The sequence below is a fragment of the Mastigoproctus giganteus genome, chromosome 4 (genome assembly GCF_048544385.1).
Source record: "Mastigoproctus giganteus isolate SK-2022 chromosome 4, ASM4854438v1, whole genome shotgun sequence".
In the NCBI taxonomy this organism is placed as follows: Eukaryota; Metazoa; Arthropoda; class Arachnida; order Uropygi; family Thelyphonidae; genus Mastigoproctus; species Mastigoproctus giganteus.
The window spans coordinates 205,332,765-205,354,461 of NC_143578.1; the positions used below are offsets into that span (position 1 = coordinate 205,332,765).

The 21,697-nt window shown below is 39.0% G+C and overlaps 1 protein-coding gene across 1 annotated transcript in view; it reads left to right on the forward strand.

Annotated features, from left to right (window-relative positions):
• The first annotated feature begins 2,579 nt into the window (after positions 1 to 2,579).
• The window catches only part of LOC150087340 (ubiquitin carboxyl-terminal hydrolase 20-like), a 561,531-nt gene continuing 542,413 nt past the window's right edge, over positions 2,580 to 21,697 (forward strand). Inside the window, exon 1 of the mRNA XM_090372003.1 lies at positions 2,580 to 2,910. The gene's annotated coding sequence lies outside the window, so the exon portion shown is untranslated. The remainder of the gene's footprint in view (positions 2,911 to 21,697) is intronic.

Consider the following 21,697-nt stretch of genomic DNA (forward strand, 5'->3'; position numbering starts at 1 on the left):
CCATGGTGAGATTTGGGTGGGGGGAGTAGAGGGTTTTTTTTGTTTTGTTTTGTTTGCTGGCACTGTGGAAATTAACATTGTCCGGGATAAATTGCCAGGGTGAGATTTGGGTGGGGGTAGAGGGGTTGTTTTTTTTTGCTCTCAAGCTTGGACGGCTTGGGGGTAGGATTGCTGGCGCCCTCTGGTCTAGCTTTTCCACCAGAGGATGTGGGAATTTTGTGCAGTCAGCACAGACAGTACAGTTCGCCTTTTGAAGTTGCCTTCTTCACGTTCATAAGGACGAGCATCAGGTAGCAGTTATCCTAGGTGATGACTGCTCTCTGGTGGCTAGGTATCCTGTATAAGGATAATAAAATCAAGTATATTAGGTGGATTTGGACAAATGTCTAGGGCCACCAAAGACAATAATAATAATAATAATAATAATAATAATAATAATAATAATAATAATAATAATAATAATAATAATAATAATAATAATAAATAAATACTAACGACCAATGCAATTATCTTGTCAACGGCTGGTGTTCTGCCAAAGACACATAATCTGTTGGGCTGGCATAAAGTGCCAATAATGGCCTCAATCTAAAGATTTCCTTCTCTGTCCCTCCCCAATGCTCTTAACATAGTGTTTTTTTCTAGTGCTCTACGCTGACACTAGTTCGCACTTCGGGTGGTTGGGCACGTAGTAGTAGTAAAACTACTACTACTAAATGGAAATAAACAGATAATAATAATAATGATAATAATAGTAGTAGTAGTAGTAGTGGCATGTGATGCAAGAAAGCAAGTGTATGAGCTACGGCAGCATCAGCATAAAAAAAAAAAAAAATCACATTATTCCCTCCAAATGCCTGTTCAGTTCCTCCTTAAATTTATTTAACCTATCAACTTCCACAACGACAGATGGAAGTTTGTTCCAGCAATTAACCACCCGCTGGCTAAAGGCAAATTTCCGCACACCTATTCTACATCTTTCCTTCCTCAATTTCAATTTATGCCCCCTTAGGTTAGTAATCTGAACCAATCGAAGGATTCCATCAGAATTCAGGTGGGATCAACCCATTCAAGGCCTTATACACCTCAATAAAATCACAGCACAGGTGCCTAGTCTCCAGCCACTGCAATTTGCAGAACCCAAGTCTCTCTTGGTAAGAGAATCCCTTCATTCCTCTCACCAACCTTGTTGCCCTTCTCTGTACACGCTCAAGCAAATCGACATCCTTCCTAAAATGAGGCCTCCAGCCCTGTACGCAGTACTCAAGGAGTACTGACCATTGCTTTATACAGAGGGACAATCACCTCCTTTTCCCTCTTAGCAAAATTCCTATATATCATTGATAAACCCCATGACCTGCCCTGGCAGCCTGCTGCATTGCTCAGAAAACTTCATATCTGACTGCACAATTACTCCCAGGTCTTTTTCATTTTCTACCACCTTAATTGTAGTACCACACAGTTGGTACGTTTCTCTGGTTTCTTACGTCTACCCATATGCAGTAATTTGCATTTGTCAAGGTTAAACTTCAGTTGCCACTTCTTAGCCCATCTGCCCAAATTATCTAGATCCTGTTGCAGTAGCACACTGCCATCACATTCATTAACAACCCAGCCAATCTTTGTATCATCTGCAAACTTCGACACTAAGCCTGATATACCTTCATCAGTATCATTGATAAATATACAAAACAACAGAGGACCCAACAGCGAACCCTGTGGGACTCGACTAATAACATTAGTCCACGAAGAGCAGAACCCATTAATTACCATCCTCTGTCTTCTCCCACTGAATCAACCTTTTATCCATTGTAGCAACTTACCCTCAATACCATTCTGCTCCAATTTGTACAATAGTCTTCTATGCTCAACAGTGTCAAAAGCCTTCCTGAATCCGTACCCTGTATCTGCCATTTGTTACCAGTTTCGTGGTTATCCAGGCTACAATAAAGCAGTTAGAATGAAGTTCCCTTGGTTGGATTTATTGAGATGTAGTAGCACAGTTGCTCCAAGATCATATGATGTGGTGAAGCCCTGGTATTATTTAAAAATTGTTGATAATTGTATTACCAACAGTAACCGAATATATGTAGGGTCTTAAAAAAACTCGTGGCTAGCACTGTTGGTAGGATCGCTGACCCCCTACACTGGGCTGAAAAAACCTGAGTTCGATTCCCGTTGATGATAGGAGAAATTTAGATGCATCTTTTGCACAACGTGGCTGAGGTAGTTGATCTCAGTCCAGGGCATCTTGGTTTTTTCTTCTGGTAACTCGGGTTTTTCGTTCAGCAAAACAGAAAATCGACCTTAGAGTACACGCAATTTGCAAGCAATACACTCATTGCAATATGTCTTTAGTCGCCGATAACGCTGACCGCAAGCAAGTTCAACCGATTCTGCCGAACATGGCCCCCTGGCCTCAAATAGTCTAATTAATAATATCATCCGCGGCTTTTCTGCATTTCTATAATCGAGCCAGTCGCCCTTTAGCGTCTTTTTACCTACATTATCCAAGAGCTTAAAAATTAAAAAAAATATAAAAAAATTCACTTCGGATTAATTTCGCACAGGATACTGGAAGTAATTCTCGAACAGGATCCCACAAATTTTGTGGCTCCTTCTGGTCGCTGATGTTCCTAAAACCCAACATCAACAATCGTTTCTAAAACCATACAACATCCATATTGATGACTGAAATTTACTACAATTTTGAGTTTACTCATTTTTCTCTAGCGGATATTCAGGAAAATACTCGTATGCTGACATCCTATTGGGCACAAAATCTTACTACTATGTGCTATTGGGTAACTTGGCGAATACATGTTTAAAGAGTATCGAATAATTTTTGTTGTGGAAATTGTGTATGGCTGTTATTAATTTGTGGGCTACTTTTCGAGACGGATAGAAACGAAGGTATGTGTTGATAGGCTTTTCTTTCATCCTCGTTAGCAAGTCAAAGAGGCCAGCAATAAAGTTTTACGATTTAATTAATTACTATAAGAGTAGCTACTCATTGGATGACGATTTTTTTTTTATCTGTCTCTGTTTTCAAGCCCTTCATAAAAATAGTTTTGGATGTATAGATGCAATGTTTTTAAATATTGTATTAAATTTAAATAAATGCTAATATAATTTCATATGCTCATGATTTCATATGCTCATAATTTCACAAGAGAGAGAAAAAAAACAAGATTAAATTAAGTGTGCAATATATTAAAAAATAATAAATTCATAAATAAATAACTCGTTTGTTCAGGACTAGAAAAGTAAGTACAGGGTATTTTGAGAAAGCCAGTTACTGTCTATAGAAATTATTACTAATGAATGTTGGTATTGTTTATATATCTTTTAAGTAATTATGTTACACATGCGATTTTAAGAAGCACATGACTCAAGGCAGTATGTATTGAGTGGGTTTTGTGTGACGTAAGCAAACATGAGAAAACGAAAATGAGTGTAGGCCTAAAGGCTGTGATGATTGTAACAAACAGCTATACAGAGAAATAAGAGTGGGCAAGTAAAAATCAGAATGCCTTATAAATTGGGGATTTTAACTTTCCAGTTTTTAACTATAACTTTTGGGTTCGTCACTCACGCTTGCAAGGATTTATTGGATGACTGTTTTCTACAGCAGCATGTTAGAGTGGCAACAAGAGAAAGTGATACTCATGATCTGATTAGCACTAGTAATTCTTCATATGTTAAGAATCTGCAAATAAAGGAACCGCTAGGTGGCAGCGATCACAGTGTGTTGATGTGGGATTAACTTCCTTTTTATGGAAACAACTGCTGATGTAACCAACAGCAAACCAAAATGGGGAGCGTTTAGAGTAGTAGTAGTAATGGCATGTGATGCAAGAAAGCAAGTGTATGAGCTTATGGAGCATCAGCCAAAAAAAAAAAAAAAAAAAAAATCACACCATTCCCTCCAAATGCCGGTCCAGTTCCTCCATAAATTTATTCAACCTATCAACTTCCACAACGACAGATGGAAGTTTGTTCCAGCAATTAACCACCCGCTGGCTAAAGGCAAATTTCCGCACATCTATTCTACATCTGTCTTTTCTTAATTTCAATTTATGCCCCCTTAGGTTTGTAATCTGAACAAGTGGAAGGATCCCATCAGAATTCAGCATGCTCAACCCATTCAAGGCCTTATAAACCTCAATCAGATCACCGCGCAGGTGCCTAATCTCCAGCCACTGCAATTTGCAGAACTTAAGCCTCTCTTGGTAAGAGGATCCCTTCATTCCCCTCACCAATCTTGTTGCCCTTCTCTGTACACGCTCAAGTAAATCTACATCCTTCCTAAAATGAGGCCTCCAGACCTGTACGCAGTACTCAAGGCGTGGCCTGACCATTGCCTTATACAGAGGGACAATCACCTCCTTTTCCCTGCTAGCAAAATTCATATATATCATTGACAAATCCTATAACCTGCCTTAGCAGCCTGTCTGCATTGCTCAGAAAACTTCATATCTGACTGCACAATTACTCCCAGGTCTTTTTCGTTTTCTACCACCTTAAGTGTAGTACCACACAGTGGGTACTTTTCTCTCGGGTTACTTCTACCCTTATGCAGTACTTTGCATTTGTCAAGGTTAAACTTCAATTTTCCACTTCTTAGCCCACCTGCCCAAATTATTTAGATCCTGTTGCAGTAGCACACTACCATTACTGTCATTAACAACCCTGCCAACCTTTGTATCATCTGCAAATTTCGACACTAAGTCTGATATACCTTCATCAATATCATTGATAAATAAACAAAACAACAGTGGACCCAATACCGAACCCTGTGGGACTCCATTAATAACTTTAGTCCACGAAGAGCAGCACCCATTGATTACCATCCTCTGTCTTCTCCCACTCAACCATCCTTTTATCCATTGTAGCAACTTACCCTTAATACCATTCTGCTCCAATTTGTACAATAGTCTTCCCTGTGCAACAGTGTCAAAAGCTTTCCTGAAATCCAAATATATGATATCAAAATTATTTTTTGCATCCAGTTCCTTTGTAACCACATCATAATAACCAATCAAATTTGGCAGACAAGACTTTCCCTTAACAAACCCATGCTGTGTCTGAATTATTGCTGCAGTCTTGTCTAGTTGATCTTGCAATGCATCTTTAACCCAGTGACTCCATTATTTTACCCGGAACAGAAGTTAAACTAACTGGTCTGTAATTACTCGTGTCACCCTTCGATCCCCCTTTGTGAATTGGGGATACATTTGCACATCTCCAGTCCATGGGAACCTCCCGAGTCCAAGGATGCTCACATAATTATGGCTAGGGGGTGGCTTAGTTGCTTTGCCGCCTCCTTTAATATAACTGGATAGATCCCATCCACCCCAGGTGCTTTTCTTATGTTTAACTTCAACAATTTCTCCTCCACTTTGTTCGCAGTTATTACAAAATCATTAAGTACCCTGCTACAATTTGATAACCTTCTGCCATTTTCAAACCTTAATAATTCCTCATGTGTGAATGTAGATGCAAAATACTCATTCAGTTTGTTTACTATCTGAGCAGGATCATCAACATCGATCCATTGATGTCCAGTGGACCAATCAGATTCAACCCCTTCCTTTTAAAGTTTATATAAGTAAAGAAATCCTTGCTGTTTTTCTTAGTATCTTTTGCCAAGGATTTCTCGTAATCTGCCTAGGTACTCATGGATACTAAGCTTTTTATGCCAACTGAGAGATGCTGCTCAAGGTTTGGGCTTAAACAAGAGTCAGAGGGGATGATGAGACTAGTGGCAATAAAGAAAAATGCATGGGATGCATATATACATTTTCAGCCTATACAAAAACCTACATTGGTATAAATTAGTCAACAGTAATTCACAAAGTGGTTAGGCAGTCTATAGCAGGTTACGAGAAGTCTGGCAAAGAATGCAAAGAAAAGTAACAGAGGCTTCTCTTCTCATGTAAACACCAGAAGGAAAGAGATGAATCACATTTGTTTGCTAAATATGAATGTATAACTCTCGATGATCCTGTTCCAGTTTCTGAAAAACTACATAGATATTTTGCTTCTGTATTCAGACGAGGAATTTTTTGGGATGGGAGTGCCAGGAGTGTAAAATTCTAACAGAGTACTATATGATTTTATAATAATTCTGCCTCATAATATAATTGGAACCATACAATTTGCACATCTCCAGGCCGTGGGAACCTCCCCTGAGTCCAAGGGATATAATTGGATACATACAATTATATTAAGAGACAGCAAATGTATCCCACTTCTCAAAGGTGGGGATCAAAAGATGAAATGAGTAATTACAGACCTGTAAGCTTGAATTCTGTTCCAGGAAAAATAATAGAGTTAGTGCTTAAAGAAGTAATGCTTTATCATCTAGACAGGAATGCAATCATAGATCAGTTGCACCACACATTTTTGCATTCTTGTCTGACCAACCTAATTGGATACTATGACAAAGGAACTGGATGCAAAAAATAATTTTGACATCATATACTTAGATTTCTGAAATACTTTTGATACAGTTCCTAATAAATCAATAAATCAGAATAATTGATAATTGGGGATTTTAACTTCCCAGATATTAACTGGAACTTGTGGTTGGTCACTTGCACACTATCATGACTCTTGTGGATTCATTGGATGATTGTTTTCTACAATGGCATTTTCGAAAGGCAGGTGATTATTCGTGGATTACGAATTTGCAAATAAAGAAACCACTAGGTGGCAGTGATTACAATGTACTGATGTGGGATTTACTTAAAGATGTCACTACCATTGGGTAAAAGGAAGAGTTTTTGCTTTTGTAAAGGTGTCTACAGTGGTCTCAGACAGTTTTTAAATTCTATACAGTGGGACCAACTGATAATGTTACCAACTGCAAATTATGAATGGGAAGCATTCAAGGAATTAATCTTGGAATCTACTAGGCTTTTCATACAAACTAAGAAATACTGTTCAAGGTTTAGGCCTAAATGGATGTCAGATGAACTAATGAGATGTGTGGCAGAGAAGAAAAATGCATGGGATGCATATAAATTATCTGGCGACATAGAAGCCTATGGTAGATACAAGCTAGTCTGTAATCAAGTCACAAAGGAGGTTACGCAAGTGAAGGCAGATTACGAGAAATCTTTGGCAAAGGATGCAGAGAAAAAAGAGGAAAGACTTCTTTACTTATGTAAACTATAAGGAAGAGAATGAATCAGATTGGTCCATTTGCTATCGATGGTTTGACTGTTGATGATCTTGCTCAGACAGCTGACAAACTGAATGAGTATTTTGCATCTACATTTACACATGAGGCATTCTATATGGAACTGGAGGAGAGAAGCTTATTAAACTCTTAAAGAGGGAGCTGAGTGATTTTGCAATAACTGAGAGCGAAGTGGAAGAGAAATTGTTGAAATTAAACATAAGAAAGGCATCTGAGGTGGATGGGATCTATCCAGTTATATTAAAGGAGGCAGCAAAGGAAGTAAACAAACCCTTTTCCATAATAATGAGAGCATCCTTGAACTCGGAGTTCACCACTGACTAGAGATGTACAAATGTTTCCTCAATTCACAAAGGGGGATCAAAAGGTGACAAGAGTAATTACAAATCTGTTAGTTTAATTTCTGTTCCGGGAAAAATAATGGAGTCACTAGTTAAAGAGGCATTACAGGATTATCTAGACAAGACTGCAGTGATAATTTGGATAATTTGGACACAGCATGTGCTTGTTAAGGCGAATTCTTGTATGACAAGTTTGAATGGATATTACGACTACTGTAGAAAATGGAGCAGTTTGATATTAAGGGTAGTTGCTACAATGGATAAAGGGATGGTTGAGTGTCAGAAGACAGAGTGGTAATCAATGGACACTGCTTTTCATGGAATAATGTTATTAATGGAGTCCCCCAGAATGCGGTATTGGACCCATTGTTGTTTTATATTTTTGAGTGATACTGATGGATGTATATAAGACTTAATTAAGTATTAAACAGGGATTACCTTGATTTCTTTTTGCATGCTTCTTATCCAACTCTCCAGATTCAACACGTAAAAATGATTAAAAAGAATATTAAACTATGTCTTAATGTGTTCCATACCACTAGAGTGAATGCAAATTAATAGTCTGGGATCAACGCAGAGGCGCCTCTGTTGCCAGGTGGGAAGGAGCAGCAGTGCGTAGCACACGCTTCTTGATTAGATTGGGGTTCGAGCTCGTGACCACCAAATACGGAGGATGCGGAAAGGTCAGGGAATGACCACTGCATATCCTGGAGCAATATGGCCTTAGTTGCTAATGCTCCTAAAAACCAAATAACAACAACAACATCAACGCAGAGACACCAACCCGACCCCAAAATCACCAATTGCAACCCATAAACATAGATGCGCCGGTGCAACTTATTTAAAAGAATTATTTATTTGTTATCGTGCATGCGTTCAAAGGATCAACTATCAGATATTAGGAACGGTCTACAAATGTTAATGGAATTTTTGCATAATTTCATTTTGAGTTGAGCAATGAGTAATTTACTGTAATTGTGTTGAATGTTAATAACTTTTCTGTCATTAAAGAGGAACGAATGAACCTCTTGCACGGCGTGAATTGCTAATTCAGAAGCACCAGTTCTCAACCCTCGAACTGAAGATTCATGTTGTTTAACATGAAATTCAAGAACCCCCCCTGATGGAGCCATGTACGACGAGTTGCAGTCTTTGCAAGAAATGCTATAAACTAAGTCATGTATCTGTTGCATGGAAGAATTAGTCGACCCTTGTCTAAATAAAGTATGTATTTTGTCGATGTGTTGTGTTGTGTTAATAGTATATGTAAGACCGTTGTCTTAATAGTGTGTAATTTGTTAATGCCAACGGTTGTGTCGCAGTTGGTGGTTTTGGGGTCTCAGCGTTGATTCCAGACTATTAATTTGCATTCACTCTAGCAGTATGGAACACAATAAGGCATAGTTTAATATTCTTTTTAATCATTTTTATGTGTTGGACCTGGAGAGTTGGATAAGAAGCTTTCGTATAAAAAGAAATCAAGGTAATCCCTGTTTAATTATGTAATTAATAATTAATATAATATAGGAGACATTGAGCACTTAATAGCTGTTATTACTCTAAATTAATTGCTTTAGCTATGAATTTATATCACACTTCTCCCTCTCCACATCAAAATTTATCAATTAATAATATATATAAGATTTTATATCGCGCTTGTGATCATTTGAAAAAAAATCAGGACCATATTGCTCTTACACACCCAACATTAGAGTTGCGATTAAGTATTCATTTCGTACTTAATTAAAATTGTTCTTGCACTTAAAGACACAGAATATGTAACACAGTCGCCCCGAGTTATCCTTTTTCTTCAGCATACACTCGTTTAAGTATATACTTGTTCTTTAGTATACACTCATCAAGTATACATTCATTATATATACATCCACATATCTAACACATTCGCCACTGTGTTAACCTTTTTCTTAAACATACACTTAAGTATACACTTGTCATAGTATAGATTTTTTATGCACACACTCGCATAGATAATGCATTAGTAGAGGCATATGATGCGAGAAAGCAAGCTTATGCAGCATCAGCCAAAATAAAAAAAAAAAAAACCCGCTCTCATTTCACCCCTCCGTTCGTTCGAAATACCTGTCCAGCTCAGCCTTAAATTTATTTAGGCTATCAACTTCCACAACAAGGGATGGAAGTCTTTTCCAACTACCCGCTGGCTAAAGGCAAATTTCCGCACCTCTATCCTACATCTGTCTTTCCTCAATTTGAATTTATGCCCTCTCAGGTGATTATTCTGAGCAAGAGGTAGAATCCCATTGGCATTGAGCATGCTCAAACAATTCAAGGCTTTATACACCTCTATCAGATCACATTGCTGGTGCCTAGTCTCCAGACACTGTAATTTACAAAACTTAAGCCTTTCTTTGTAAGAGCAACCCTTTGTTCCATTCACTAATCTTGTTGCCCTTCTATGTACTCATTCCAGCAGCTCTACATCCTTCTTGAATGGCGCCTCCGTAGCCAGGTGGGAAGGAGCAGCAGTGCGTAGCACACGCTTCTTGATTACACCGGGGTTCGAGCCCGTCACCACCAAATACGGAGGATGCGGAAAGGTCAGGGAATGACCACCGCATATTCCCTGAGCAATATGGCCTTAGTTGCTAATGCTCCTAAAAACAAAATAACAAACAAACAAATAACAATCCTTCTTGAAATGAGGCCTCCAGACCTGTATACAGTACTCAAGGTGTGGCCTGACCATTGCCTTATACAAGGGAATAATCACTTCCAGATCCTGTTGCAGCAGCATATCATCAGTAGTGTCCATAACAAACCTGCCAACCTTTGTATCGTCTGCAAACTTGGACATTAAGCTTGAAATACTATCATCATTATCATTTATAAATACAGAAAACAACAATGGACCCAACACTGAACCCTGAAGGACTTGACTAATAAAATTAGTCCATGATGAGCAGTGTCCATTGATTACCACTTTCTGTCTTCTCCCCCTGAACTATCCCTTTATCCATCACAGGAAAGACAAGCATTGAGGAAAGACAGATGTAGGATAGATGTGTGGAAATTTGCCTTTAGCCAGCAGGTAGTTGGTTGGTGGAACAGACTTCCATCCCTTATTGTGGTGAGGGCTGATGACCCTCCTATGTGTGAATCCTGTGGCACAATTTTATCAATTAGACACTTTTAGTTGACTGTCCAGATTTTAGCAATATCCGTTTTACCTCTTTTAATCATCTGACTGAGCCGTATACACTCAGTCAGATTTTATCCGACAATGACAATGTCTGCTGTTTTTAGCTTTTTTAAATCAATAAAGGTTTTTACTTGTATTTAAAATTTATGTTATTGTTATTTCTGTATTGATTTATTTTTTTTATATATTTGTTATTATATATTTGGAAATGGTGGCCTAACTAATTAGGTCACTGAGAGGTTAAATTTTTATGTATTACCTGGTCTTGGCGCATTATAGCCTTAGTTGCTAACGTGCCAATAAAATCCAAACCAAACCCTTATTGTGGAAGTTGATAGTCTAAATAAATTTAAGGCTCAGCTGGACAGGTATTTCAAACAAATGGAGGGGTGAAGTGGAAGTGTTTTTTTTTTTTTTTTTTTTTGGCTGATGCTGCATAAGCTTGCTTTCTTGCATCATATGCCTCTGCTGATGCTAAAGCAGCAATTTGCCTCCAATGCCACACTGCTCCAATTTCTGCAGCAGTCTTCCATGTGCAACAGTATCAAAAGCCTTTCTAAGATCCAAATATATAATATCAAAGTTATTCCTTGCATCCAGTTCTTTTGTGACTGCATCATAGTATCCAATCAAATTGGTCAGGGAAGACTTTCCCTTAACAAAACCATGCTGTGTCCGAGCTATAACTGAAATCTTGTCTAAATGATCCTGTAGTGCTTCTTTAACCAGTGCTTCCATTAATTTTCCTGGAACAGAAGTTAAACTCACAGGTCTATAATTACTTGTTAGCCTTTGATACTCCTTTGTGAATTGGGGTCACATTTGCACATCTCCAGTCTATGGGTACCTCCCCTGAGTCCAAAGAAACTCTCATAATTATGGCTAAGGGTTTTCTTACTTCCTTTGCTGCCTCCTTTAATATAACTGGATTGATCACATCCACCCCGAGTGCCTTTTTTATGTTTATCCTCAACAATTTCTCCTCCACTTTCCTCTCAGTTATTACAAAATCATCTAGCTCACTGCCAGAGTTTACATCACCTCTGGCATTCCACTTCGAAGGCGCCTCCGTAGCCAGGTGGGAAGGAGCAGCAGTGCGTAGCACACGCTTCTTGACTAGACCGGGGTTCGAGCCCGTCACCACCAAATACAGAGGATGCGGAAAGATCAGGGAATAACCACCGCATATCCCGGAGCAATATGGCCTTAGTTGCTAATGATCCTAAAAAAAAAAAAAAAAAAACCAACCAACCAAACCACTTCCTGAATAACTCCTCATGTGAATGTAGATGCAAAATACTTGTTTAGTTTTTTAGCCACCGGAGCAGGATCCTCAACTGTTGAACCATCCATATCCAGTGGACCAATCTGATTCATCCCTTTCCTTCTAGACTTTACATAGGTAAAGAACTCTTTTCTGTTTTTCTTTACATCCTTTGCTAAGGATTTCTCATAATCTGCGTTTGCCTGCCTAATCTCCTTTGTGACTTGGTTACAGACCAGCTTATATCTATCGTAGGCTTCCATGTCACCCATTAATTTATATGTATCCTATCCATTTTTCTTCTCTGCCATAAGTCTCATTAGTTCATCTGGCATCCATTTAGGACTAAACCTTGAACAATATTTCTTAATTGGTATGTAAAGCCTTGTAGCTTCCAAGATAAGTTCTTTGTTCATTTAGGACTAAACCTTGAACAATATTTCTTAATTGGTATGTAAAGCCTTGTAGCTTCCAAGATAAGTTCTTTGAATGCTTCCCATTTTGAATTTGCTGTTGGTAACATCATCAGTTGGTCCCACTGTATAGAATTTAAATACTGTCTCAGACCATCGTAGTTGCCTTTACGAAAGCAAAATCCCTTCGCTTTACCCCTAATGGTAGTTACCTCTTTGAATAAATCCCACTTCAGCACACTATGAACACTGCCACCTAGTGGTTCCTTTATCTGCAGATTCTTAATGCATGAAGAATCACTACTGATAATCAGATCAAGAGTATTACTCCCTCTAGTTGCCTCCCGAACATACTGATGTAGAAAACAATCATCCAATAAATCCACAAAAGCCTTACTAGTGTGTGAGTGACCAACCCACAAATTCCATTCAATATCTGGGAAATTAAAATCCCCCATTATAAGACTCTAATTTACTGGCCCACATATTTCCCTGTACAGTTTCTTATTATACTCATCAGAGTCATTATGCCTATAGCACACTCCTACTCTCAATTTTGATCTCCCAATGCTTATGTGACACCAAACTGACTCGACACTGCAGTGTCCAGCGATGTCGACTGGCTTCACTTCCTTCGATTTTATGTGTTTCTTAATAGCACAACCCTTCCTCCCCTCCTATCCTGTCTATTTTTTCTGTACACATTGTACTCCCCAAATTCCAGTTCTGCATTCCTTATTCTGTGTGACACTACATCTCTGATATCCCAACAATATCTGTCTTCGATGTTTTGGGCAATAACTCAAATTCATCAAATTTATTTACCAAACTCCAAGCATTGGTGTACATGCAAGTATACATGCACCTGTTCCTCTTCTTAGCTATCCTAACACAACCCATATGTTTACTTGTACTTCAATGACTCCCAGCAGTCTCTGAAATATCCTGCATCTTGTTTTCCAGGCTGCTGCTCATTCCAATAGAAGCAGTGCAAGAATCACTTTCACGTCAGCCAGTGGCTACTGTTAATCTATTAGTCCTTGTATCCCCTTCTGAGGGGGTTTATATAAAAAAAAAAGAAAAAAAAAGAAGCAGTTAGGATCATTCGTGGGAGGAATCCCGTCCAAGATTCCTAGTCACGAAGGTGTGGTTGATTTCCATGGTTAAGTTTGCTACGTTCCTTTGGCATATGAGTGGTGACATTTCCTTTGGGAGAGTCATGGTATGGTGGTAGGCTTGTTCTTTGTCTGTCAAACAGAACATTGGCAAATTTTGTGAAGGTGTTGTATGTTTCCTTTGATTCCAGATGATAGTGCTTCTGGTCGTCAGGTTGAAATGGATGGTTACGATCAGTATGCAGCGGAGGTCTTCATAAAGCGGACTGTGGTACATTACGTGTTCCCAAACCAATGTTATTATTATTATTGACATCCCCAAAGCAGGTTGTCAGTCAAGCCTAGAGTAATTAGTTTTTCTTTGATGGCACCATGACCAGGCAGTTGATAAGTGATGAAGAGGCCTGGCGAGAACAAGGATCGTGGTACCGGGTGGGTTTTGTCAAGCACTGGTAAGAATTTCTTCGTTATTGCACCTTTAGTTGTGTCATTCCAGCTTTGTTGCCAGGTCTGTTTGAGGAATGTGGAGTGGTTCTTTTCTGGGTCAGTGGTGCAGAGCGTGTTTTGTGTCAAATGGCACCAGGAGTTTCCTTCCATCTCCACGTAGTATAGATTGTAGGTGTGAAACAGAACACTGTCAGTGCCAGAATGTTAAAAGTGTATGGATATTGTATATGTGTAGCGTCGTGTACTGTTGTTCCTTTGGCCGCTGGTCCCCTAATGGAATCCAACGTTGCCCACACTCTGCCCCGTGGAGCCAGACCAGGTACACAAGTATTATAGTTATTTACTCTGGCAGGTCCTGCCACGTAATTTCCTGAGATTTCAGTGGCTAGGACCTTAAAAAAAAAAAAACTGTTATATAGGGGTCAGCCGAGAAGTTTTTGGGTGTAGGGCTCAAGCAATTTAACAATGATTCGAATGCTAGTAGTTGGAAGTTAGAGGGGGAGGGGAGACTGAAGGTGGGGGGAAAGAGATATGGGGTCCATAGAGAAGATGACCCCCAAATCAGTGGAGCAGGCCTACCCCACCAGAGTGGAAAGAGGGATGGCAAAGAGGGAGGAGACCAAAGGTAACCTCCCCTCTCACCCGGGGAATTGAGGCAAAGGACCACGCAAGGCAGCGTGGCTAGAAACGCCTAATGGCAGCAGCTGAGCTGTGCTGGTTGTTGTATCCCACCTGGGACAGTGGTATGGTCCATGAAGGTGGTCAATCTTTTTTTTTGTCAGGTTGTAGAGCATGCTGCAGCTCAACCTCCAGGTCCAGGGAGAGGGCACCCACCAGAGCCTGGAGGGCATGAGTGCTGACAGTATATGCTCTCGAGTTTTCTTTGGGTGACTGCCATAGTGCTTTTCTGAACCATACCGGAGTGGTGTAGGTTATGGCAGGTAGAAATACTGTCTTGTAGAAGGGACTGAGGGTTTTCTGTTTGAGTTCCCCAATCCCTCTGGGTGACTCTGGCAACCATTGCTGAGTAGCTTTTTATTTTTTGCTGGATATAGGTGAGGTGTGGCTTGAAGGTTAGATTTCCATCGAGGATAAGTCCCAGGTGTTTGAGTTGCATGGCAAGCTTGATGGTGGTAATATGGATCTTGAGTTATTGGTGGTCAGTTTGGGTGGAGATGACCTCTCAGCAAGATAGAGCAGGTTTTTGTTGGTGATGTGTTCGTGTCTAACGGCACCAGGGGTTCCCCCATCTCCACGTTGCTTTCATTGTGGGTGTGACAGTTCACTGTAAAGGCCAGAGATTTAAAAATATATGGATTTTTAAATCTATACATTATTAAGTGTAGTGTTGTGTATTATTGTTTTTCTGGCCATTTAGCCGCTAGACGCTTGCTGAAGTCCAACGTTGTCCACACTATGCCTCGTGGAGGCAGACCAGGTACACTAGTATTTAGATGTTTACTCTGGCAGGTCCTGCAACCTAATTTCCTGAGATTTCAGTGGCTAGGACCTTAAAAAAAAAAATTCACGCTCGGTGGGGTTAAGAAAATTGAGTAGAAATGCTAAATGAGTTTAGTGTGAACACAATTAAATTTAGTCGTTATTAAATTTTTCAAGCTATGTGGGGTATACACTAGCATATTAGGTAGAGTGGGGAAGGAAACAGAAGGCTGGGGGGGGGGAAGACAGAAATATGGGAACAATAGAGAAGGCGACTCCTGATAATCAGTGGGGCAGGCCCATGCCCCACCAGGCGAAGAGAGGAGTGGCAAGGAGGGGAGGCGATGGAAAAGACTGTCCCCCTCCCCCTGCTGGGGTAGAGGGGGTAAGATAGGACCATACAAGGGAGCATGGTTTGAGAGCTAAGATGGCCAGCAGCAAGCTGCAGTTGGTCTTCAGTGGTATTGGTGTTCCCATTTGGGATATCACTCATGGGACCAGGTCCACTTCAGTTTAGTCAAGTCAGCCAAGTCTTTTGTTGGTGATATTTGGAGGTTGTTTTGGGCAGCCCACTTTTGTAGGGTTGTGAGGGCCCGGTTTCCCAATGCCTCCAGCTGTGCTCTAGTCCACGGCCAGCAATAAGACAAGATCATTGGTGTAGGCTTGGGTGGTTACACATCCAAGATTCTGGTGGAGGAAGTCATCCATGACCACGTTTCAGAGCAGTGGGCTCAGTACCAGTGCCCTGCGGACAGCCTCTGTGTACCTGGCATGTCGTTTGACAGAAAGGTGCTCGGACTGTGATTGTTCTTTTTGAGAGATATTACTTTACACAGTTGTACAGGTTTATGGGCAGGTTTGCCTTTCTGAGCCTGCCTAGGATGTTTGAACACCGTAAGGTGTCGAATGACCTAGCAAAATCAATGGAGATGAGTAAAAGATATTTTTGGTTGCAGATGTTTGCAGTAGTGATGTTGTTCAGGGTATCAGTGGTGGACTTGCTTTGTCTGAAGCCGAATTGATTGTTTGAAGTGAGATTTGCAATGTTGTAGTGGTTCTCAATTCTTTGTTGCAGAAGGTATTCCATTGTCTTGCTTAAGACAGATAATAGGGCTATGCGATGGTAGGAGTCAGGTAGGTCCTGTTTCTTCATTGGATTTTTTAGGATTAGGTGTACGGTGGCTGTTCTTCAATCAGTTGGGAACCATCCCAACTGATTGGAGAACAGTTGAAGGTCCAAGCCTGGCATCATCTTGTTTCTAATTTTCTGGGCTTCGTGGTTAAGGTCTAGTTGTGTAAAAGGTTCTTCAGTCCAATCCAACCAGTATTGTTCGTTGTCCTCACAGAGCTGGATCTGTTCATGTGTGGAAGGCAGTTTTGAAGACAGTATTTAGTATATTGTTTATGGACTCTTGCCATGTCGTTGGTTAGTTCTGTGGCATCTTGGTTGTGGGGATGACCACACCCCTAGGGAGTTTATTTGTAGTGATCCAGTAGACTACCCTCCAGGGTACTTGTTTCTTGTTTCTGTACTTGTTTCATGTTTGTGGATATATCTGAAACAGGACATGACATTGCCACTAGGGTGTGTGTGTGTGTGTTCAATGTAAAGGGTGTGAGGATATTAGGTGTCAACTCAGATTTCTGATGGGCATTTATGAGAGCTTGAACAGGGTGGTGGATGCCCTGGAAGGAATTAATTTGGGGTCCAGAAAGGTCTTAGCTGCCCTCCTCAATGCCTGAGCCTTCATCAGGCAACAGAGCAGCAATCCACCAAAGCAGAATGCACTGTTCCCACAGGAGGTAGCTGTAGTTGATGGCTCTATTGTCAAGGAAATGGGAACTATATTGTGCAAAAAGGATAGGTGGATACAGGGTCAATGTGGCCCAGGGTATAGAGAACCCTGGGCCACATTGACTGATGCTGCCCCCACCTGCCAATGCAAAGATTTTAATTTTTTAGAATGATTAATTTTATATTTTATTTACTCACAAAAAGTAAATTATATGCAATGTAACACTTAGTGTAAAATAAAAAAAAAAAACTCTTCATAAAAACTTTTAATTCATATGAATAAAGAAAAATCAAACTCGCAGAGATTTTTCAGAGAACTTTTTAACAGTTAACAAAATTTATTAAAACTTTTGACAATTAGACATTTAAAGTAAAACTTTGAGTTTTTATGGCTGCAAAATTTATTATCATATCTTCCAAATCAAGTTCTTTCAACAAAACCCATTCAATTGTAGCATTGATAATACATCCAATCTTTTATGAGTCATTGTTGTCCTTAAATGCGTGTTTATTAATTTTAACTTTGAAATTTTAGCATACTAGGTCGTAAATTGTATGAATTGGACTTGGACATTTGCAAAACAATTGAAATATGTTAGATGATGTGTCAAGACAACAACGATGCTGACCCTGACGAAGCATGCAGTAATGACCTGCATAGCCTTGCAACGTGACTGTGAGAAGAAGACCCCTTTTGAAACTTTTACAATCATCCAAACAGCAAGATGAACGAGGATCTAAAGTTCGCACACTGAAATGGCTCAGCGCAATTGCAAAGAAATGTGAAAACTTGATGACCAATAAGGACTTCTGCAACTTAATGAGAATGGCCAATAACAAGCAAAAGATTCTGCTCATACATGTAATTTGGAGTCTTATCTCCCAGTTGTGTACCGATTCAAATATTCTTGACCGGCCCAGCTGGTTGCAGAAAAACGTTTGATTCACCTCTTGATGAAAATATACAACTGCTTCAGTAATACAGACGGGTACTGTAACACCCACATTACATTTGCTTCAACTGGTAAGGTAAGTGCATGTAATGTAATGATCTTGGATGTGCTCAGAAGCTGGTTTATGCCAACCCTGAGCACATCCAAGATCACCTCCTATGATCCTTTGAGCAATCTCTCCCGTTTCCAGTTTTCTTTGTTATGAAAAGGAATGACGTTAAATGACATCATTTCTGCATCGCAAAATCATGACAAATTGATTTTACTACAGTCCGAAATTTAGTAGGTGCCAACAAAAATGTTTACACATCAAAAACTTTCTAAAGTTTCAATTATTTCTTCCAGTTGGTATCTCAACGGTTTTAGTGTTTCCAGACAACTGGCCCATCTGGTATCACCAAGTGCTTTTAAGGTTAACCCTTTAACATATTGCTTTAAAACATTCCACCTTTGTGGAGATGACGAGGGCGCCTCTAGCCAGGTGGGAAGGAGCAGCAGTGCGTAGCACACGCTTCTTGATTAGACCGGGGTTCGAGCCCGTGCCCACCAAATACGGAGGATGCGGAAAGGTCAGAGAATGATCACCGCATATCCCCCCCCCCCCCCCCCCCCCGGAGCAATATGGCCTCAGCTGCTAATGCTCCTAAAAACCAAACAACAAACAGATGACGAGAAAAAAGTGTAAAGATGCTGTACAATATCAAAACACGACATGACTTCAACACAACAACTTGCTGCATCATTTATTACTAAATTCAAGGAATGTGAAGAGCATGGTACAAAAAATGCTCTTGGGTATGAGGGCAGTATGTGACTCTGTATACCATTATTCTTTCCATGCATTTTTGAGCTGTTGTTGTATACTCAACTTCTTAAGTCATTCAATGAAGATGGTACTTTTGTAAAACTTCAACTATTTTGTCCATCATTCCTTTACCACTGCTATTGTTAATATTTATGAATCCTAAAAAATGCTCAGTGATCTCTACATAACTTCTCTTATGATTTGGAGCAGGTAGTATATTTACAAAGCACATTACTGTTGTCATTTGTCCAGTGTGCAAAAGATCGGGCATGCTGTAAACAATTGCAGAATAATACAGTGGACCCCCTAACTGTATTATTCTATAATTATGTAACATTGGTTCACTGTACAATCAAATCACTTTATGATGAACTCTCCATAATAAAATATTGTTCACTATATGATATGTAGTAAGCACCAGTCATTATGATCACGTTTGCGAATTGAGTTTGAATTCTATTAAACGGCAGTTCTAATAAGTGAAAATAGGAGGAATATTATCCACAGGTTATTAAAGTAAAGCTAAAACCTCAAATTTACACTCTATTACCTTACCAATTAATAAAATTAACTGATATGGGAAATTGTAAGAATATTTTTCACAGGTTAGCAAAATAAAAATAAATACATGCTGGCATACATAGCTTATTTAATAAGCACTGTAATATGTACACACTAATTGATTTCTATTCACCAACTTTTTTTGGCGGGGAGGGGGAGTTGTAAAATTTAAAACATTAAAAAAGATAATCAGTCAATATGCACAAGTAAGATACTCAGTAACAAGTTTACTAAGCTTAAAAAATAGGAATAAAGAGAAGATTCTGAAAATTTGTTTTCTGTATGATTGAAGATTATATGGAAAAGGAAACCCATTTCACGATAATAATGTAAAAACCCACAGAATTCCAGCTATCAGTATTATTGCAAATGCAATAAGATCGAGTTTACTACCCATTTATAATAGATTGCACTAACAGAAAAGCCTAATAAACTGGAAACTGCAAATTGTTTTTGTTTATGGTTGTCACTTCCAGAAGTGTGCTTAGAAAAATATCACAAAGGCGTTCAAAATTGATTCTTATAACTTAACATATGTTAATGAAGAAAGCGTAGTGCATTTTAATGATTTTGAATTGGTTTTTTGAAATTTAATTCTATAAAGCAGCTGATTCTACTAGTCAGTGATCATGTTAACCGGTGCCTACTTCACTTTATGATGGGCTTACGATTGCCTCCAACCATACCATGTGGTCCTCCCTCTCAGCCAACAGCAGAGTATGTAAATCATGTTGGCTGCTTGTTTTGTTTTTGCATCTTTCAGTTGATTTTTTGTGTTGTGCTTTATTCAGTATATAGCAGACTCTTGATTTACCGGGATAACTGGGACACTTCAAGACTCCAAATTAAAAAAAAAAAAAACCAACCCGAAACTTACCACGCACTACTCGCGTGAGTAGTGCTTGGTAAGTTTTTTCATTTTTTATCTATCGCCATACTTTTTACGTAGGTTGCTGATCAGTTTTCGATACAGTAAGTCGCCGAATTACGCTACGTTATTTATATTTTTTTATATGACTGAAGATTTCAGTGACGGAGACACACATTTCACCTAATAACGTAAAAACCCACAGAATTCCAGTTATCAGTATTATCGCAAATGCAATAAGATCGAGTTTACTACCCATTTATAATGAATTGCACTAACGGAAAAGCCCAATAACCCGGAAAGTGCAAATTGTTTTTATTGTTTTATGGCAGTGACCTCCAGAAATGTGCTTTAGTAAAATGTGAGTTTGTGTGGGGTGATATAGTGAGTTTTCGCCTTAACCCTGTGAAGTTCTTTCCAGAAAATTTAATTTTGATTTATCATGGTGCTGACTAAGAGAAGGAGTGACAGCGGTAATAGTAAATATATCAATAAAAGGAAAGCTATCGAGTTGGATCAGAAAATTAAAATAATAAGGATGTATGAAAATGGCCAAACATCAACAAGTATCGTGCGGAATTCAGATTTGTCAGTGGCAACACTGAACAAATAAAGGAGAATGACAGAATATGAGAAGCTGTGAAGCAATCGGGACCAATGAAGTCAACTATAATAACCAAGGCTACAGTACAATAACATGCATTTTTTCTTCCTTTTATGTTTTCTTTTCTTATGTGCTACTCTGGCTACTTCACCGCTCTCCCCACATAAAGTTTTTAATTGAACTAATTAAAAATATATAACTTTCTTCATTCTTCTGAGGATATCATGTGGTTTTTGTAATTTTGGCATATCGGGGATATAATAGCAATATTTTATTAGTCATTCCCGAGTTAAAACTCGACTTACGTAATAACTCCTGGAACGTATCTCTTACGTATGTCGGGGACTTGCTATATTTTTGGATTAACTGGGAAATCGATTATCCAGGAATTTCTTTTTACCATCTCTCGTGGAAAATCGAGAATCTACTGTATTAGTTTTAATCAATATATACAATTTCCATTATGAGAGATAAATAACTGAGTTATATAGTGAAAATTTCAACTTTTGAGGTGTTGGAACGAATTGCCAAAAAACTTATTGGGTTCACATTACATTATTTTCATGATACGATGATGTCTCTAGAACGGATTAATATCTTTAAGCAGAGATCCACTGTATTTGCATCTTTTCAACTTTTTTACAATGTTTTCCTTATTAGCAATGTTTAAGAGATCTATGATATCGTTTTGAATGTTTTTAGCCAAATA